This window comes from Somniosus microcephalus, chromosome 9 (genome assembly GCF_052327205.1).
Source record: "Somniosus microcephalus isolate GS21.2 chromosome 9, FLI_Smic_1.0, whole genome shotgun sequence".
Lineage (NCBI taxonomy): Eukaryota > Metazoa > Chordata > Chondrichthyes > Squaliformes > Somniosidae > Somniosus > Somniosus microcephalus.
Genome location: NC_140995.1, coordinates 78,612,741 through 78,631,616, shown reverse-complemented (window position 1 = coordinate 78,631,616; position 18,876 = coordinate 78,612,741). Strand labels below are relative to the sequence as shown.

Below are 18,876 nucleotides of genomic sequence, written 5' to 3'. Positions count from 1 at the left end.
ATCAAAGAACTGGGTTATTATATAATGATGTAGACAAACATTTATATACAAGTTATAAGAAATGATAGAACTACTCCACTCCACAATAAAAATAAGGTGGTTTTTTTCCTGGTTGTTATAGGAACTGGAATTGTGAATAACTTGGTTACAAATCATGCACGATTGTTTACATTCACTGTTTATTAGATAGCAGGTTATGTTCTACTTGGGGTGTGATTTTTACAACACGCATATTTGTAAACGTGGGAGGGAACGGTTTTTGTGGTGCATGTAATCCAAAATGATTGTGGACAGAGAATCAGCAAAACTATTGATAATGGAAGGCCAGTAATATTTTACCACCACCTAGGAGTGATAACAACATTGCCCGGATTATCCTTTTTAATTTGTTTGAAAAAAATCCAAATATTATCTCCATCACAAAATGCATTATATAATAGCGTGGCAATACAAAAATGAGTTTATGAATTTTACTGACAGCGGAATGAAACTACTAAGTGATGGCATCCTTTCCAACACAACATACAAAGGCTTCCCTGGAGCCTTTCTGTGAACCTTATTTACATCTTATAGATGCCACTTCCTGATAGACTGGAAAACTACAGCGTGGGTATTCCAACCGGAAAGTTCGAAGCAATCACTGGTAAGCCTGCAAATCACTCTGATAGTGACCCGGCTACTTCATCAATGTTTCCGAAACCAGAGAATAGATTTTCTGTATGCGGTTGATCTACATTTTACCAGCCATCTTATGTAGAGGGAAAAGTCAGAGAGACAACTGTCAGAGTTCACTATTTCCCCCAAATCTTCAAAAACTATTTGTGATGTGCCCCTAATTCCCTCTTTTTTGGTATTGCATTTCTCCCTGTTGCGGAAACCATCTGCCTCTTGCTCGCAGTGTTGTCAATTCTAAATATCACGGTGGAGCGCTTTCATGCTTCACTTTCAAAATTCCTTTGGGCATTTGATGCAGCAAGTAAAAGGCCCAGTGGTCACAGTGCAAACATCATTACCACTCCAAATCTACAATATCAGCTATTGCTGGAACCAAATCAATACAAATCTGTGAGAAGGACATTGAATTTAGTAAGGCAATAAAGACAATTTCGCATGAAACCAACTGAGAATGATTTTGTATGGTAATTAGTATTCTTGTACAAACCATTCCCACTCGTAAATTATTCTGTTTGAAACTGGGGTGGCATCTATATTCGGAGACTTGCATTAATTTGCCATGGATTTGAACACAATAATGTTGCTATTCAGTTTCAAGGATATCGCCAGATTGTATTTCACACTCAAAAATCACAAAAAATAATTCTGGTATTGTTCTAAGAGCTGCACTTTAATATAAAATCATGGGAATTCTGAGTGCGTTTACAGGAATCAATCTGTTCACATACCAGTGCACTACACAGAATTCCACGTCTTTCAGTTTCCTTGTCAGTGATCGTATTTCCAGGTAATATTCCGCGGTCGTAACTGGCCACTAATGTAATCTGAAAAACTTCGTTTTGTGAGAGTAAATCTCGCTAATTACAACATATAATTGCTTTAATAACTATTAAAATACACAATTCAAAAAGCTGCTGAAAGTTTAACACAAGCATCTCGCCACAGCAGATTACCAGCAACATGACATGGTCCTTATCAAGTTTACTTCTAAATCTTTACTCTGCAAGACAAAAATCTCTCAACATCAACGGCAAAGCTGTTTTTGAATAAGGTGTTATAAGCTACATTTGCCTTTCTCCCACCCCAACTGCGAACGCACGCCCAATTATCACCCAAGTCCTTATTATATGATGGCACGTGATTATTCATGTTTTTAAATGATATAGTTGTGTTTGTTTAAATCCCTCATTAACCGACGACAATATTCTACAAATGCACGTCAGAAATATAATGGCATTCAAAACAGGAGTGTACATTAAGTCAAATCTAAGAAATACTACATCGTTATCATCCTTGGCAGTACAATCATTCGCTCAGAACGTTTGACTGAGAAACAATCTTCATTTGGCTTTTTTTTAAAGGCGACGTCTATGTCCCCTTTTTAGAAATGAAGCAAAGCTACTGGGGGCGAGAGGCGGGATAGATCGTGGTAGGGCGCACCTCGAGTTTTGAGCCACGAGCTCCACTTAATGTGTTGCTTTTGGATTATCACTTCAACCTTTGCAATTGCACAGACCTGTGCTTTGCCATTTGCACCAGGAGCAGTGAGAGGACTACTTGCTGCCTTCACCATCGAGCGCGATGTTTTATTATCTGCTGTACTGCTAAGCCTCTTCTCTCTGGCGACCTTCTAATTGTTTTATCCATGGCGAATAATGATGTTTATTTGCTCTGGAGTTCTTGCTTATGCTATTATTTGCAGGCACGCGACTGCGAATCCCAACCTATGGCTGAATTACGGTAGAAAATGACATGCACCTTACGCCGATTAATTGCCTTCCAGCTAATCGTTCCTTACAGTGATAAACAAGATGCACCTTTAGAACAAGAAAGGGCAATCATGCACATAGCATCCAACCTTGGTTTTCCCCATGCTGATATTTACGTTAAACACAATACTGCAGTTCATTCATTCACTCCAAGATGCCAGCATCGTGCTTGATTTTAAACTGAAAGTGAAACGCTCAGATGATTCCTGTTTCAATCAATATTTCGGCCAGCATAAATGTCATGTTATATTACATGGACATGCCAGATTTACTGATGGTAGCTTTAAACAACATTACACGGGTTAAGGAAAAGGTAAGAACGAGATGTTACTGCTATAGATGAGATTTTTAAAACGCGGATCTTAAACAAGCAATCTCAATCGGCATGCGCATGGTGCATTTTTTTTGTCCAGTACATCATCCACTTACCTTTGTAGGTGAAGTTGTAGTTAAAAATCTGCAATTAGTTTTTTGCTAGATCCGAAATCAGTTGAGCCCTACCATTCGAGTTAAAAGAGCAATGAAAACGGGTAGGTCACAGTGTTTGATGCAGGTCCAGTCGATCTGTATGTGTTATATGCAACAGGGCTGGCGTCAGTTCTGGGATGCTACTGCTAAGGCAGGAAGGAGTATGAGCGTCAGTCCCCGTGCATCATACACTCCATATATTCGCTTTCTTTTAGAAGCAGTAACGTGGTTAGTTGATGTCATATGGTCTGAGTCTGCGCGACCAGAAGCAGTCCGCCTACCGTGCAGGGTCTGCTGCCAGAGATGGTCCGTTTCAGCCGCGCTGCGGACACATCGATGTGACAGAAATATTCACTGCCAGGTGCAAGGAAAAGAAACCATGTTAAAATTCTGTTGTCACAACAGTTCCCTTTAAAAATGCTTTTACGGCATTCATGATACAGAATCCATCCTATCACATTTTGGATTCCACTATTGTGATAATGTGCAATTGCATTCATATTTGACAGCTGCATTAATTTCTTGACCTTAAGTGTTCAAATACAGTCCTGTAACAAAATAAAAATATTTACGGATGTTTTCTTATTTTTGATAGTACAGTAATGCCAAATAAAGAAATGTCAATAAAATGCAAGACTGATTTTCCCCCTGTTTTAAGGGACTTGGGGAGAGGGCACTCGTTCACGTTCTTAAAACACATGCGTTTGTTTTTAAAGTATAATAATTTAGAGATCCGAATAATTGTGGGTTACAGTGCTCATATATACAATGGAAAAGTGTTAATTCAAAGTAAACCACTCTGTCGGTATGTTGCATAATAATAGAACATTCCGATCACGTACATCGTGCTGCTCGCGGTGCCCGGGCTGTGAGGAAGAATATTGTTGTTATTGTGATGCAAAATATTACATTGAAATGATCCCACATTAAATTTGTGGTTTATATAAAAATACATACTCAATGAAAGTCTGTATGCTGTCGCAGAATTAATGAAAGCCGACGGTGCAATTAAGATACTTCATTTCCAAAATCCAAATAATACTGCTTTCAAATCGTTATTTAGAAAATTAGGAATCAGTAAGGTTGAAAATCATGTTTTCAACAGTATTTACAAATACAGTGATTTGGTGCTGGCACGCTTTCGGCTTGTACTTCGTGTTTCAAAATCGGCATCGGGCACCAAGAGTCAGCTTATGGGATCTTAAACACTTAAGAAAGATTAGTGGTGTTTTCTTTCCTTATCACGGTAGATGGCAGAAAAATTGTTATTATATATAAACAACCATTGGGACAATCTGGGTTGTTTGTACTTTCAGTAACATTTTCATTACATTATTTTATAAAATTTTATTTTGACCATACTTTACAACCGGCCACAAAAAGTATTCATTTTTGTGTTTCTGTCATAGAGTCATAGAGTCATAGAGTTATACAGCACAGAAAGAGGCCCTTCGGCCCATCGCGTCCCAGCCGGCCATCAATCCCTGTCTAATCCCATTTTCCAGCATTTGGTCCTTAGCCTTGTATGCTATGGCATTTCAAGTGCTCATCCAAATGCTTCTTGAATGTTGTGAGGGTTCCTGCCTCTACCACCCTTTCAGGCAGTGAGTTCCAGATTCCAACCACCCTCGGTGAAAAAGTTCTTCCTCAAATCCCCTCTAAACCTCCTGCCCCTTACCTTGAATCTATGCCCCCTTGTTATTGACCCCTCTACTAAGGGAAAACGTTCCTTTCTATCTACCCTATCTATGCCCCTCATAATTTTGTACACCTCAATCAGGTCCCCCCTCAGCCTTCTCTGCTCCAAGGAAAACAACCGTCGACTCTGTTGTTTATGACAACAATATTATATATAAAGCTAGTGTTGTGCAATTAAATTGACATTCAGAAACAACATTTCTCTAGGGATTCAAGCATCATTTTTCAATGGAAGGTTAACCAAAACACACATTTGCCAATCAGAACAAATGTTTTCACATGAAATGTGATATTTTGGTGCACTTAGTATTTCCTCCAACTCATTAATCCTGCCTCCATGTTAACCATTATTCCTCAACTAAGGAGAGCCTGCTTCCAAGCTTTTGCCAGTGCTCAATTCAGACAGACTTAGACAATGGAGGTGATTAAGGGTGCCCACTTCTGGGTTGCTGAGAAGTGGTTTCCACTGCAGTGTTGCAAGAATGACCCAACTCCAGAGCAGCGGGAAGGGCAATGGCGGAGTGGCAGTGGTGGGAGTAGGAATGGTGTCATCCTGAGAGGATAACAGAGTCTTACTCCACAGGCAAAATTCTATAGACTCTGGAACAGTTCCCATGGATTGGAGGGTAGCTAATGTAACCCCACTATTTAAAAAAGTTAGTAGAGAAAAAACGAGGAATTATAGACTGGTAAGCCTGACATCGGTAGTGGGGAAAATGCTAGAGTCCATTATAAAAGATGTAATAGCAGAGCACTTGGAAAACAGTGACAGGATCGGACAAAGTCAACATGGATCTACAAAAGGTAAATCATGCTTGACTAATCTACTGGAATTTTTTGAGGATATAACTGGTAGAATAGATAAGGGAGATCCAGTGGATGTGGTATATTTGGACTTTCAGAAAGCTTTTGATAAGGTCCCGCATAAGAGACTAGCATGCAAAGTTAAAGCACATGGGATTGGGGGTAAGGTACTGACTTGGATAGAAAACTGGTTGGCAGACAGGAAGCAAAGAGTTGGAATAAACGGGTCTTTTTCCGGGTGGAAGGCAGTGACTAGTGTGGTACCACAGGGATCGGTGCTAGGACCCCAGTTATTCACAATATATATTAATGATCTAGACGAGGGAACTAGATGTAATATCTCCAAGTTTGCAGATGACACAAAGCTGGGTGGGCGCGTGTGCTATGAGGAGGATGCAGAGAAACTCCAGTACGATTTGGACAGGTTGGGTGATTGGGCAGATGCATGGCAGATGCAGTATAATGTGGATAAATGCGAGGTTATCCACTTTGGTGGCAAAAACAGGAAGGCAGATTATTATCTGAATGGCAATAGATTGGGAAAAGGGGCAGTGCAACGAGACCTGGGTGTCCTTGTGCACCAGTCGCTGAAGGTAAGCATGCAGGTGCAGCAGGCGGTTAAGAAGGCAAATGGTATGTTGGCCTTCATAGCAAGAGGATTCGAGTACAGGAGCAAGGATGGCTTGCTGCAGTTGTACAGGGCCTTGGTGAGACCATATCTTGAGTATTGTGTGCAGTTTTGGTCGCCTTATCTGAGGAAGGATGTTCTTGCCATGGAGGGAGTGCAGCGAAGATTCACCAGACTGATACCTGGGATGGCAGGAATGACGTATGAAGAGATATTGCATCGATTAGGCTTATATTCGCTAGAGTTTAGAAGAATGAGAGGGGATCTCATTGAAATTTATAAAATTCTAACACGACTAGACAGACTAGATGCAGGAAGGCTGTTCCCGATGGTGGGGGAGTCCAGAACCAGGGCTCACAGTCTAATGATAAGGAGTAAGCCATTTAGGACTGAGATGAGGAGGAATTTCTTCACCCAGAGAGTGGTGAACCTGTGGAATTCTCTACCACAGAAGACAGTTGAGGTCAATTCATTAAATATATTCAAGAAGGAGTTAGATATATTTCTTAAGGCTAAGGGGATCAAGGGATATGGGGAGAAAGCTGGGACAGGGTTCTGAATTTGGTTGATCAGCCATGATCGCATTGAATGGCGGAGCAGGCTCGAGGGGCTGAATGGCCTACTCCTGCTCCTATCTTCTATGTTTCTATGTTTCTATGTATCACATCACCTGAAGGAGTTTGCCTTCCACTGCTTGGGCTTTACATACTCTAATATAACTCAGTGTGGTGTAAAGCCAAATTTAAAAGGTGCTCAGAGGATCTCTTGGATTGGAACACAGTAACAGGAGGAGGCCATTCAACCCCTCGAGTCTGTTCCGCCATTCAATGAGGTCATGGCTGATTTCTATCTTAACTCCATCCATCCACCTTGGCTCCATATCCTTTTATAACCTTGTCTAGCAGAAATCTATCAATCTCAGATATAAACATTAACTGAGCTAGCATCTATTGCATTTTGTGGGAGAGAGTTCCACACTCCTACCGCCCTTTGCATGAAGAAGTGTTTCCTAACCTTTCCCTTGAATGGCATGGCTCTGATTTTAAGGCTATGTCCCCTTGTTCTCGACTCCCCCAACAGCAGAAAAAAGTTTCTCTCTCTATCTACTCTATCAATTCCTTTCAAAATCCTAGAAACCACAATCAAATCACCTTTTAACCTCTTTTATTCCAGGGAGTACAAGCCTAGTTTATGTAATCTCTCCTCATAATCTAACCCTTGGAGCCCTGGTAATATATTGGTGAATCTGCACTGCACTCCTTCTAGGGCCAATATATCCTTTCTAAAGTGCAGTGCCCAGGACTGTACACAGTACTCCAGATGTGGTCTAACCAGGGCTTTGTATAGCTGTAGCAAAATTTCCTCCCCTTTATATGTTAGCCTTCTAGTTATAAAGGCTAACATTCCATTAGCCTTTTTGGTTATTTTTTGTACCTGACTACTACATTTTAGTGACCTGTGTACATGGACCCCTAAATCTTTTTGGACCTCAACTATTTGTAGCTTTTCTCCATTTAAATAAATCCTCGGATCTATCCTTTTTTGGTCAAAAATAGATGATCTCACAGTTACCTGCACTGAAATCCATCTTCCATAGTTTCGCCCATTCACTTAATCTATCAATGTCTCTTTATAATTTTATGCTCCCGTCTACACTACGTACTATACCACCAATCATTTTGTCATCAGCAAACTTGGATAACATGGTTGTCGATTCTGTTATCTAAGTCATTAGTAAATATAGTGAATAGCTGAAGCCCCAGCACAGATCCTTGTGGGACACCACTAGTCACCAATGTTCCCTTTAAGCTGCATGGACGCACAGCTCTCTGAACCTCCGGCACCGCTCTCTAGAACTCCCGCACCGCTCTCTGGACCTCCCGGACCACTCTCTGGACCTCCCGCACTGCTCTCTGGACCTCCTACACTGCTCTCTGGACCACCCGCACAGCTCTCTGGACCTCCCGCACTGCATTCTGGATCTCCCGCACAGCTCTCTGCACCTCCCGCACAGCTCTCTGGGCCTCCCGCACTGTTCTCTGGACCTCCCGCACCGCTCCCTGGACCTCCCGCACCGCTCCCTGGACCTCCCGCACCATTTCCTGGACCTCCCGCACCGCTCTCTTGACCTCCCACACCACTCATTGGACCTCCCGCACAGCTCTCTGGACCTCCCGCACCGCTCTCTGGACCTCCCACACAGCTCTCTGGACCTCCCACACCACTCATTGGACCTCCCGCACAGCTCTCTGGACCTCCCGCACAGCTCTCTGGACCTCCCGCACAGCTCTCTGGACCTTCCGCACAGCTCTCTGGACCTCCCGCACAGCTCTCTGGACCTCCCGCACAGCTCTCTGGACCTCCCGCACAGCTCTCTGGACCTCCCGCACAGCTCTCTGGACCTTCCGCACAGCTCTCTGGACCTCCCGCACAGCTCTCTGGACCTCCCGCACAGCTCTCTGGACCTCCCGCACAGCTCTCTGGACCTCCCGCACAGCTCTCTGGACCTTCCGCACAGCTCTCTGGACCTTCCGCACAGCTCTCTGGACCTCCCGCACAGCTCTCTGGACCTTCCGCACAGCTCTCTGGACCTCCCGCACAGCTCTCTGGACCTCCCGCACAGCTCTCTGGACCTTCCGCACAGCTCTCTGGACCTTCCGCACAGCTCTCTGGACCTCCCGCACAGCTCTCTGGACCTCCCGCACAGCTCTCTGGACCACCCGCACAGCTCTCTGGATCTCCCGCACAGCTCTCTGGACCTCCCACACCACTCATTGGACCTCCCGCACAGCTCTCTGGACCTCCCGCACAGCTCTCTGGACCTCCCGCACCGCTCTCTGGACCACCCGCACAGCTCTCTGGATCTCCCGCACAGCTCTCTGGGCCTCCCGCACAGCTCTCTGGGCGCCTCGCACCGCTCTCTGGACCTCCCGCACAGCTCTCTGGACCTCCCGCACAGCTCTCTGGACCACCCGCACCGCTCTCTGGGCCTCCCGCACCGCTCTCTGGACCTCCCGCACAGCTCTCTGGACCTCCCGCACAGCTCTCTGGACCTCCCGCACAGCTCTCTGGGCCTCCCACACAGCTCTCTGGACCTCCCGCACAGCTCTCTGGACCTCCCGCACTGCTCTCTGGACCTCCCGCACAGCTCTCTGGACCTCCCGCACAGCTCTCTGGACCTCCCGCACTGCTCTCTGGACCTCTTGCACAGCCCTCTGGACCTCCCGCACTGCTCTCTGGACCTCCCGCACAGCTCTCTGGACCTCCAGCACTGCTCCCTGGACCTCCCACATGGCTCTCTGGACCTCCCGCACCACTCTCTGGACCTCCCGCACAGCTCTCTGGACCTCCCGCACCGCTCTCTGGACCTCCCGCACAGCTCTCTGGACCTCCCGCACCGCTCTCTGGACCTCCCGCACAGCTCTCTGGACCTCCCGCACCGCTCTCTGGACCTCCCGCACAGCTCTCTGGACCTCCCGCACAGCTCTCTGGACCTCCCGCACTGCTCTCTGGACCTCCCGCACCGCTCTCTGGACCTCCCGCACCGCTCTCTGGACCTGCCGCACAGCTCTCTGGACCTCCCGCACCGCTCTCTGGACCTCCCACACAGCTCTCTGCACCTCCCGCACAGCTCTCTGGACCTCCCGCACAGCTCTCTGGACCTCCCGCACAGCTCTCTGGACATCCCGCACCGCTCTCTGGACCTCCCGCACAGCTCTCTGGACCTCCCGCACCACTCTCTGGACCTCCCGCACAGCTCTCTGGACCTCCCGCACAGCTCTCTGGACCTCCCGCACAGCTCTCTGGACCTCCCGCACCGCTCTCTGGACCTCCCGCACAGCTCTCTGGACCTCCCGCACAGCTCTCTGGACCTCCCGCACAGCTCTCTGGACCTCCCGCACCGCTCTCTGGACCTCCAGCACAGCTCTCTGGACCTCCCGCACAGCTCTCTGGACCTCCCGCACCGCTCTCTGGACCTCCCGCACAGCTCTCTGGACCTGCCGCACAGCTCTCTGGACCTCCCACACAGCTCTCTGGACCTCCCGCACCGCTCTCTGGACCTCCCGCACAGCTCTCTGGACCTGCCGCACAGCTCTCTGGACCTCCCACACAGCTCTCTGGACCTCCCGCACCGCTCTCTGGACCTCCCGCACAGCTCTCTGGACCTCCCGCACAGCTCTCTGGACCTCCCGCACCGCTCTCTGGACCTCCCGCACAGCTCTCTGGACCTCCCGCACAGCTCTCTGGGCCTCCCGCACAGCTCTCTGGACCTCCCGCACAGCTCTCTGGACCTCCCGCACTGCTCTCTGGACCTCCCGCACAGCTCTCTGGACCTCCCGCACTGCTCTCTGGACCTCCCGCACAGCTCTCTGGACCTCCCGCACTGCTCTCTGGATCTCCCGCACAGCTCTCTGGGCCTCCCACACAGCTCTCTGGACCTCCCGCACAGCTCTCTGGACCTCCCGCACTGCTCTCTGGACCTCCCGCACCGCTCTCTGGACCTCCTGCACAGCTCTCTGGACCTCCCGCACTGCTCTCTGGACCTCTTGCACAGCCCTCTGGACCTCCCGCACTGCTCTCTGGACCTCCCGCACAGCTCTCTGGACCTCCCGCACAGCTCTCTGGACCTCCCGCACAGCTCTCTGGACCTCCCGCACAGCTCTCTGGACCTCCCGCACAGCTCTCTGGACCTCCCGCACAGCTCTCTGGACCTCCCGCACAGCTCTCTGGACCTCCCGCACAGCTCTCTGGACCTCCCACACAGCTCTCTGGACCTCCCGCACCGCTCTCTGGACCTCCCGCACCGCTCTCTGGACCTCCCGCACAGCTCTCTGGACCTCCCGCACAGCTCTCTGGACCTCCCGCACAGCTCTCTGGACCTCCCGCACAGCTCTCTGGATCTCCCGCACCGCTCTCTGGACATCCCGCACAGCTCTCTGGACCTCCCGCACCACTCTCTGGACCTCCCGCACAGCTCTCTGGACCTCCCGCACAGCTCTCTGGACCTCCCGCACAGCTCTCTGGACCTCCCGCACCGCTCTCTGGACCTCCCGCACAGCTCTCTGGACCTCCCGCACAGCTCTCTGGACCTCCCGCACAGCTCTCTGGACCTCCAGCACAGCTCTCTGGACCTCCCGCACAGCTCTCTGGACCTCCCGCACCGCTCTCTGGACCTCCCGCACAGCTCTCTGGACCTGCCGCACAGCTCTCTGGACCTCCCGCACAGCTCTCTGGACCTCCCGCACAGCTCTCTGGACCTCCCACACAGCTCTCTGGACCTCCCGCACAGCTCTCTGGACCTCCCACACAGCTCTCTGGACCTCCCGCACCGCTCTCTGGACCTCCCACACAGCTCTCTGGACCTCCCACACAGGTCTCTGGACCTCCCGCACAGCTCTCTGGACCTCCCGCACAGCTCTCTGGACCTCCCACACAGCTCTCTGGACCTCCCGCACAGCTCTCTGGACCTCCCGCACCAGTCTCTGGACCTCCCACACAGCTCTCTGGACCTCCCGCACAGCTCTCTGGACCTCCCGCACAGCTCTCTGGACCTCCCGCACAGCTCTCTGGACCTCCCGCACAGCTCTCTGGACCTCCCGCACAGCTCTCTGGACCTCCCGCACAGCTCTCTGGACCTCCCGCACAGCTCTCTGGACCTCCCGCACCGCTCTCTGGACCTCCCGCACTGCTCTCTGGACCTCTTGCACAGCCCTCTGGACCTCCCGCACCAGTCTCTGGACCTCCCGCACTGCTCTCTGGACCTCTTGCACAGCCCTCTGGACCTCCCGCACCAGTCTCTGGGCCTCCCGCACCGCTCTCTGGACCTCCCGCACAGCTCTCTGGACCTCCCGCACCGCTCTCTGGACCTCCCGCACAGCTCTCTGGACCTCTCGCACAGCTCTCTGGACATCCCGCACAGCTCTCTGGACCTCCCGCACAGCTCTCTGGGCCTCCCGCACAGCTCTCTGGACCTCCCGCACCACTCTCTGGACCTCCCGCACAGCTCTCTGGACCTCCCGCACAGCTCTCTGGACCTCCCGCACCGCTCTCTGGACCTCCCGCACAGCTCTCTGGACCTCCCGCACAGCTCTCTGGACCTCCCGCACCGCTCTCTGGACCTCCCGCACAGCTCTCTGGACCTGCCGCACAGCTCTCTGGACCTGCCGCACAGCTCTCTGGACCTCCCGCACAGCTCTCTGGACCTCCCGCACAGCTCTCTGGACCTCCCGCACAGCTCTCTGGACCTCCCGCACAGCTCTCTGGGCCTCCCGCACAGCTCTCTGGACCTCCCGCACAGCTCTCTGGACCTCCCGCACCGCTCTCTGGACCTCCCGCACAGCTCTCTGGACCTCCCGCACAGCTCTCTGGACCTCCCGCACCGCTCTCTGGACCTCCCGCACAGCTCTCTGGACCTCCCGCACAGCTCTCTGGACCTCCCGCACAGCTCTCTGAACCTCCCACACAGCTCTCTGGACCTCCCGCACCGCTCTCTGGACCTCCCGCACAGCTCTCTGGACCTCCCGCACAGCTCTCTGGACCTCCCGCACCAGTCTCTGGACCTCCCGCACAGCTCTCTGGACCTCCCGCACAGCTCTCTGGACCTCCCGCACTGCTCTCTGGACCTCCCGCACAGCTCTCTGGACCTCCCGCACCACTCTCTGGACCTCCCGCACAGCTCTCTGGACCTCCCACACAGCTCTCTGGACCTCCCGCACAGCTCTCTGGACCTCCCACACAGCTCTCTGGACCTCCCGCACCGCTCTCTGGTTCTCCCGCACCGCTCTCTGGACCTCCCACACAGCTCTCTGGACCTCCCGCACAGCCCTCTGGACCTCCCGCACAACTCTCTGGACCTCCCGCACAGCTCTCTGGACCTCCCGCACAGCTCTCTGGACCTCCCGCACAGCTCTCTGGACCTCCCGCACCGCTCTCTGGTTCTCCCGCACAGCTCTCTGGACCTCCCGCACAGCTCTCTGGACCTCCCGCACAGCTCTCTGGACCTCCCGCACCGCTCTCTGGACCTCCAGCACAGCTCTCTGGACCTCCCGCACAGCTCTCTGGACCTCCCGCACCGCTCTCTGGACCTCCCGCACAGCTCTCTGGACCTGCCGCACAGCTCTCTGGACCTCCCGCACAGCCCTCTGGACCTCCCGCACAGCTCTCTGGGCCTCCCGCACAGCTCTCTGGACCTCCCGCACAGCTCTCTGGACCTTCCGCACAGCTCTCTGGACCTCCCGCACAGCTCTCTGGGCCTCCCGCACAGCTCTCTGGACCTCCCGCACAGCTCTCTGGACCTCCCGCACCGCTCTCTGGACCTCCCGCACCGCTCTCTGGACCTCCCGCACAGCTCTCTGGATCTCCCGCACAGCTCTCTGGGCCTCCCGCACAGCTCTCTGGACCTCCCGCACAGCTCTCTGGGCCTTCCACACAGCTCTCTGGACCTCCCGCACCACTCTCTGGACCTCCCGCACTGCTCTCTGGACCTCCCGCACAGCTCTCTGGATCTCCCGCACAGCTCTCTGGGCCTCCCGCACAGCTCTCTGGACCTCCCGCACAGCTCTCTGGGCCTCCCGCACAGCTCTCTGGACCTCCCGCACCACTCTCTGGACCTCCCGCACTGCTCTCTGGACCTCCCGCACAGCTCTCTGGACCTCCCGCACAGCTCTCTGGACCTCCCGCACAGCTCTCTGGACCTCCCGCACAGCTCTCTGGACCTCCCGCACTGCTCTCTGGACCTCTTGCACAGCCCTCTGGACCTCCCGCACTGCTCTCTGGACCTCCCGCACAGCTCTCTGGACCTCCAGCACAGCTCTCTGGACCTCCCACACAGCTCTCTGGACCTCCCGCACCACTCTCTGGACCTCCCGCACTGCTCTCTGGACCTCCCGCACAGCTCTCTGGACCTCCCGCACAGCTCTCTGGACCTCCCGCACAGCTCTCTGGACCTCCCGCACAGCTCTCTGGACCTCCCACACAGCTCTCTGGACCTCCCGCACCGCTCTCTGGACCTCCCGCACAGCTCTCTGGACCTCCCGCACAGCTCTCTGGACCTCCCGCACAGCTCTCTGGGCCTCCCGCACAGCTCTCTGGACCTCCCGCACAGCTCTCTGGGCCTCCCGCACAGCTCTCTGGACCTCCCGCACCGCTCTCTGGACCTCCCGCACAGCTCTCTGGGCCTCCCGCACAGCTCTCTGGACCTCCCGCACCACTCTCTGGACCTCCCGCACAGCTCTCTGGACCTCCCGCACAGCTCTCTGGACCTCCCGCACAGCTCTCTGGACCTCCCGCACCGCTCTCTGGACCTCCCGCACAGCTCTCTGGACCTCCCGCACAGCTCTCTGGACCTCCCGCACAGCTCTCTGGACCTCCCGCACCGCTCTCTGGACCTCCCGCACAGCTCTCTGGACCTCCCGCACAGCTCTCTGGACCTCCCGCACCGCTCTCTGGACCTCCCGCACAGCTCTCTGGACCTCCCGCACAGCTCTCTGGACCTCCAGCACAGCTCTCTGGACCTCCAGCACAGCTCTCTGGACCTCCCGCACAGCTCTCTGGACCTCCCGCACCGCTCTCTGGACCTCCAGCACAGCTCTCTGGACCTCCCGCACAGCTCTCTGGACCTCCCGCACCGCTCTCTGGACCTCCCGCACAGCTCTCTGGACCTGCCGCACAGCTCTCTGGACCTCCCGCACAGCTCTCTGGGCCTCCCGCACAGCTCTCTGGGCCTCCCGCACAGCTCTCTGGACCTCCCGCACAGCTCTCTGGACCTCCCGCACCGCTCTGTGGACCTCCCGCACAGCTCTCTGGACCTCCCGCACAGCTCTCTGGACCTCCCGCACCGCTCTCTGGACCTCCCGCACAGCTCTCTGGACCTCCCGCACAGCTCTCTGGACCTCCCGCACCGCTCTCTGGACCTCCCACACAGCTCTCTGGACCTCCCGCACAGCTCTCTGGACCTCCCGCACCGCTCTCTGGACCTCCCGCACAGCTCTCTGGACCTCCCACACAGCTCTCTGGACCTCCCGCACAGCTCTCTGGACCTCCCACACAGCTCTCTGGACCTCCCGCACCGCTCTCTGGACCTCCCACACAGCTCTCTGGACCTCCCACACAGGTCTCTGGACCTCCCGCACAGCTCTCTGGACCTCCCACACAGCTCTCTGGACCTCCCGCACAGCTCTCTGGACCTCCCGCACAGCTCTCTGGACCTCCCACACAGCTCTCTGGACCTCCCGCACAGCTCTCTGAACCTCCCGCACAGCTCTCTGGACCTCCCGCACAGCTCTCTGGACCTCCCGCACAGCTCTCTGGACCTCCCGCACCGCTCTCTGGACCTCCCGCACAGCTCTCTGGACCTCCCGCACAGCTCTCTGGACCTCCCGCACCAGTCTCTGGACCTCCCGCACAGCTCTCTGGACCTCCCGCACAGCTCTCTGGACCTCCCGCACAGCTCTCTGGACCTCCCGCACTGCTCTCTGGACCTCCCGCACAGCTCTCTGGACCTCCCGCACAGCTCTCTGGACCTCCCGCACAGCTCTCTGGACCTCCCGCACTGCTCTCTGGACCTCCCACACAGCTCTCTGGGCCTCCCGCTCCGCACTCTGGGCCTCCCGCACCGCTCTCTTGACCTCCCGCACAGCTCTCTGGACCTCCCACACAGCTCTCTGGACCTCCCGCACCGCACTCTGGGCCTCCCGCACAGCTCTCTGGACCTCCCACACAGCTCTCTGGACCTCCCGCACCGCACTCTGGGCCTCCCACACAGCTCTCTGGACCTCCCACACAGCTCTCTGGACCTCCCGCACCGCACTCTGGGCCTCCCGCACAGCTCTCTGGACCTCCCGCACTGCTCTCTGGGCCTCCCACACAGCTCTCTGGACCTCCCACACAGCTCTCTGGGCCTCCCGCACCGCTCTCTGGACCTCCTGCACAGCTCTCTGGACCTCCCGCACCGCTCTCTGGACCTCCCGCACCGCTCTCTGGACCTCCCGCACAGCTCTCTGGACCTCCCGCACAGCTCTCTGGGCCTCCCGCACCGCTCTCTGGGCCTCCCGCACAGCTCTCTGGGCCTCCCGCACCGCTCTCTGGGCCTCCCGCACAGCTCTCTGGGCCTCCCGCACCGCTCTCTGGGCCTCCCGCACAGCTCTCTGGGCCTCCCGCACCGCTCTCTGGACCTCCCGCACAGCTCTCTGGACCTCCCGCACAGCTCTCTGGGCACCCCGCACAGCTCTCTGGACCTCCCGCACAGCTCTCTGGACCTCCCGCACTGCTCTCTGGACCTCCCGCACAGCTCTCTGGACCTCCCGCACCGCTCTCTGGACCTCCCGCACAGCTCTCTGGGCCTCCCACACAGCTCTCTGGGCCTCCCGCACCGCTCTCTGGACCTCCCGCACTGCTCTCTGGACCTCCTGCACAGCTCTCTGGACCTCCCGCACAGCTCTCTGGACCTCCCGCACCGCTCTCTGGACCTCCCGCACTGCTCTCTGGACCTCCCGCACAGCTCTCTGGACCTCCCGCACAGCTCTCTGGACCTCCCGCACAGCTCTCTGGACCTCCCGCACCGCTCTCTGGACCTCCCGCACAGCTCTCTGGACCTCCCACACAGCTCTCTGGACCTCCCGCAGAGCTCTCTGGGCCTCCCGCACCAGTCTCTGGACCTCCCGCACCGCTCTCTGGACCTCTCGCACAGCTCTCTGGACCTCCCGCACCGCTCTCTGGACCTCCCGCACCGCTCTTTGGACCTCCCGCACAGCTCTCTGGACCTCCCGCACCGCTCTCTGGACCTCCCGCACCGCTCTCTGGACCTCCCGCACCGCTCTCTGGACCTCCCGCACCGCTCTCTGGACCTCCCGCACAGCTCTCTGGACCTCCCACACAGCTCTCTGGACCTCCCGCACCGCTCTTTGGACCTCCCGCACCGCTCTCTGGACCTCCCGCACCGCTCTCTGGACCTCCCGCACAGCTCTCTGGACCTCCCGCACAGCTCTCTGGACCTCCCGCACTGCTCTCTGGACCTCCCACACCGCTCTCTGGACCTCCCGCACAGCTCTCTGGACCTCCCGCACCGCTCTCTGGACCTCCCGCACCGCTCTCTGGACCTCCCGCACAGCTCTCTGGACCTCCCGCACAGCTCTCTGGACCTCCCACACAGCTCTCTGGACCTCCCGCACAGCTCTCTGGACCTCCCGCACAGCTCTCTGGCTCTCCTGCACAGCTCTCTGGACCTCCCGCACAGCTCTCTGGACCTCCCGCACCGCTCTCTGGACCTCCAGCACAGCTCTCTGGACCTCCCGCACAGCTCTCTGGACCTCCCGCACCGCTCTCTGGACCTCCCGCACAGCTCTCTGGACCTGCCGCACAGCTCTCTGGACCTCCCGCACAGCCCTCTGGACCTCCCGCACAGCTCTCTGGGCCTCCCGCACAGCTCTCTGGACCTCCCGCACAGCTCTCTGGACCTCCCGCACAGCTCTCTGGACCTCCCACACAGCTCTCTGGACCTCCCGCACAGCTCTCTGGACCTCCCGCACCGCTCTCTGGACCTCCCGCACAGCTCTCTGGACCTCCCGCACCGCTCTCTGGACCTCCCGCACAGCTCTCTGGACCTCCCGCACAGCTCTCTGGACCTCCCGCACCGCTCTCTGGACCTCCCGCACCGCTCTCTGGACCTCCCGCACCGCTCTCTGGACCTCCCGCACCGCTCTCTGGACCTCCCGCACAGCTCTCTGGACCTCCCGCACAGCTCTCTGGACCTCCCGCACAGCTCTCTGGACCTCCCGCACAGCTCTCTGGACCTCCCGCACCGCTCTCTGGACCTCCCGCACCGCTCTCTGGACCTCCCGCACTGCTCTCTGGACCTCCCGCACAGCTCTCTGGACCTCCCGCACCACTCTCTGGACCTCCCGCACTGCTCTCTGGACCTCCCGCACAGCTCTCTGGACCTCCCGCACAGCTCTCTGGACCTCCCGCACAGCTCTCTGGACCTCCCGCACAGCTCTCTGGACCTCCCGCACAGCTCTCTGGACCTCCCGCACCGCTCTCTGGACCTCCCGCACTGCTCTCTGGACCTCCCGCACAGCTCTCTGGACCTCCCGCACAGCTCTCTGGACCTCCCGCACAGCTCTCTGGACCTCCCGCACTGCTCTCTGGACCTCCCGCACAGCTCTCTGGGCCTCCCACACAGCTCTCTGGACCTCCCGCACTGCTCTCTGGACCTCCCGCACCGCTCTCTGGACCTCCCGCACAGCTCTCTGGACCTCCCGCACTGCTCTCTGGACCTCCCGCACAGCTCTCTGGGCCTCCCACACAGCTCTCTGGACCTCCCGCACAGCCCTCTGGACCTCCCGCACTGCTCTCTGGACCTCCCGCACAGCTCTCTGGACCTCCAGCACTGCTCCCTGGACCTCCCACATGGCTCTCTGGACCTCCCGCACCACTCTCTGGACCTCCCGCACCGCTCTCTGGGCCTCCCGCACAGCTCTCTGGACCTCCCGCACCGCTCTCTGGACCTCCCGCACAGCTCTCTGGACCTCCCGCACAGCTCTCTGGACCTCCCACACAGCTCTCTGGACCTCCCGCACCGCTCTCTGGACCTCCCGCACAGCTCTCTGGACCTCCCGCACAGCTCTCTGGACCTCCCGCACTGCTCTCTGGACCTCCCGCACAGCTCTCTGGACATCCCGCACAGCTCTCTGGACCTCCCGCACAGCTCTCTGGGCCTCCCGCACAGCTCTCTGGACCTCCCGCACCACTCTCTGGACCTCCCGCACCACTCTCTGGACCTCCCGCACCACTCTCTGGACCTCCCGCACCGCTCTCTGGACATCCCGCACAGCTCTC

General features: G+C 56.0%; 1 protein-coding gene across 1 annotated transcript in view; it reads right to left on the bottom strand.

Moving 5' to 3' along the window:
* LOC147112489 (visinin-like protein 1) overlaps positions 1-3,159 on the bottom strand; it is a 237,419-nt gene extending 234,260 nt beyond the window's left edge. Inside the window, exon 1 of the mRNA XM_085996785.1 lies at positions 2,874-3,159. The gene's annotated coding sequence lies outside the window, so the exon portion shown is untranslated. The remainder of the gene's footprint in view (positions 1-2,873) is intronic.
* Positions 3,160-18,876: the final 15,717 nt, after the last annotated feature.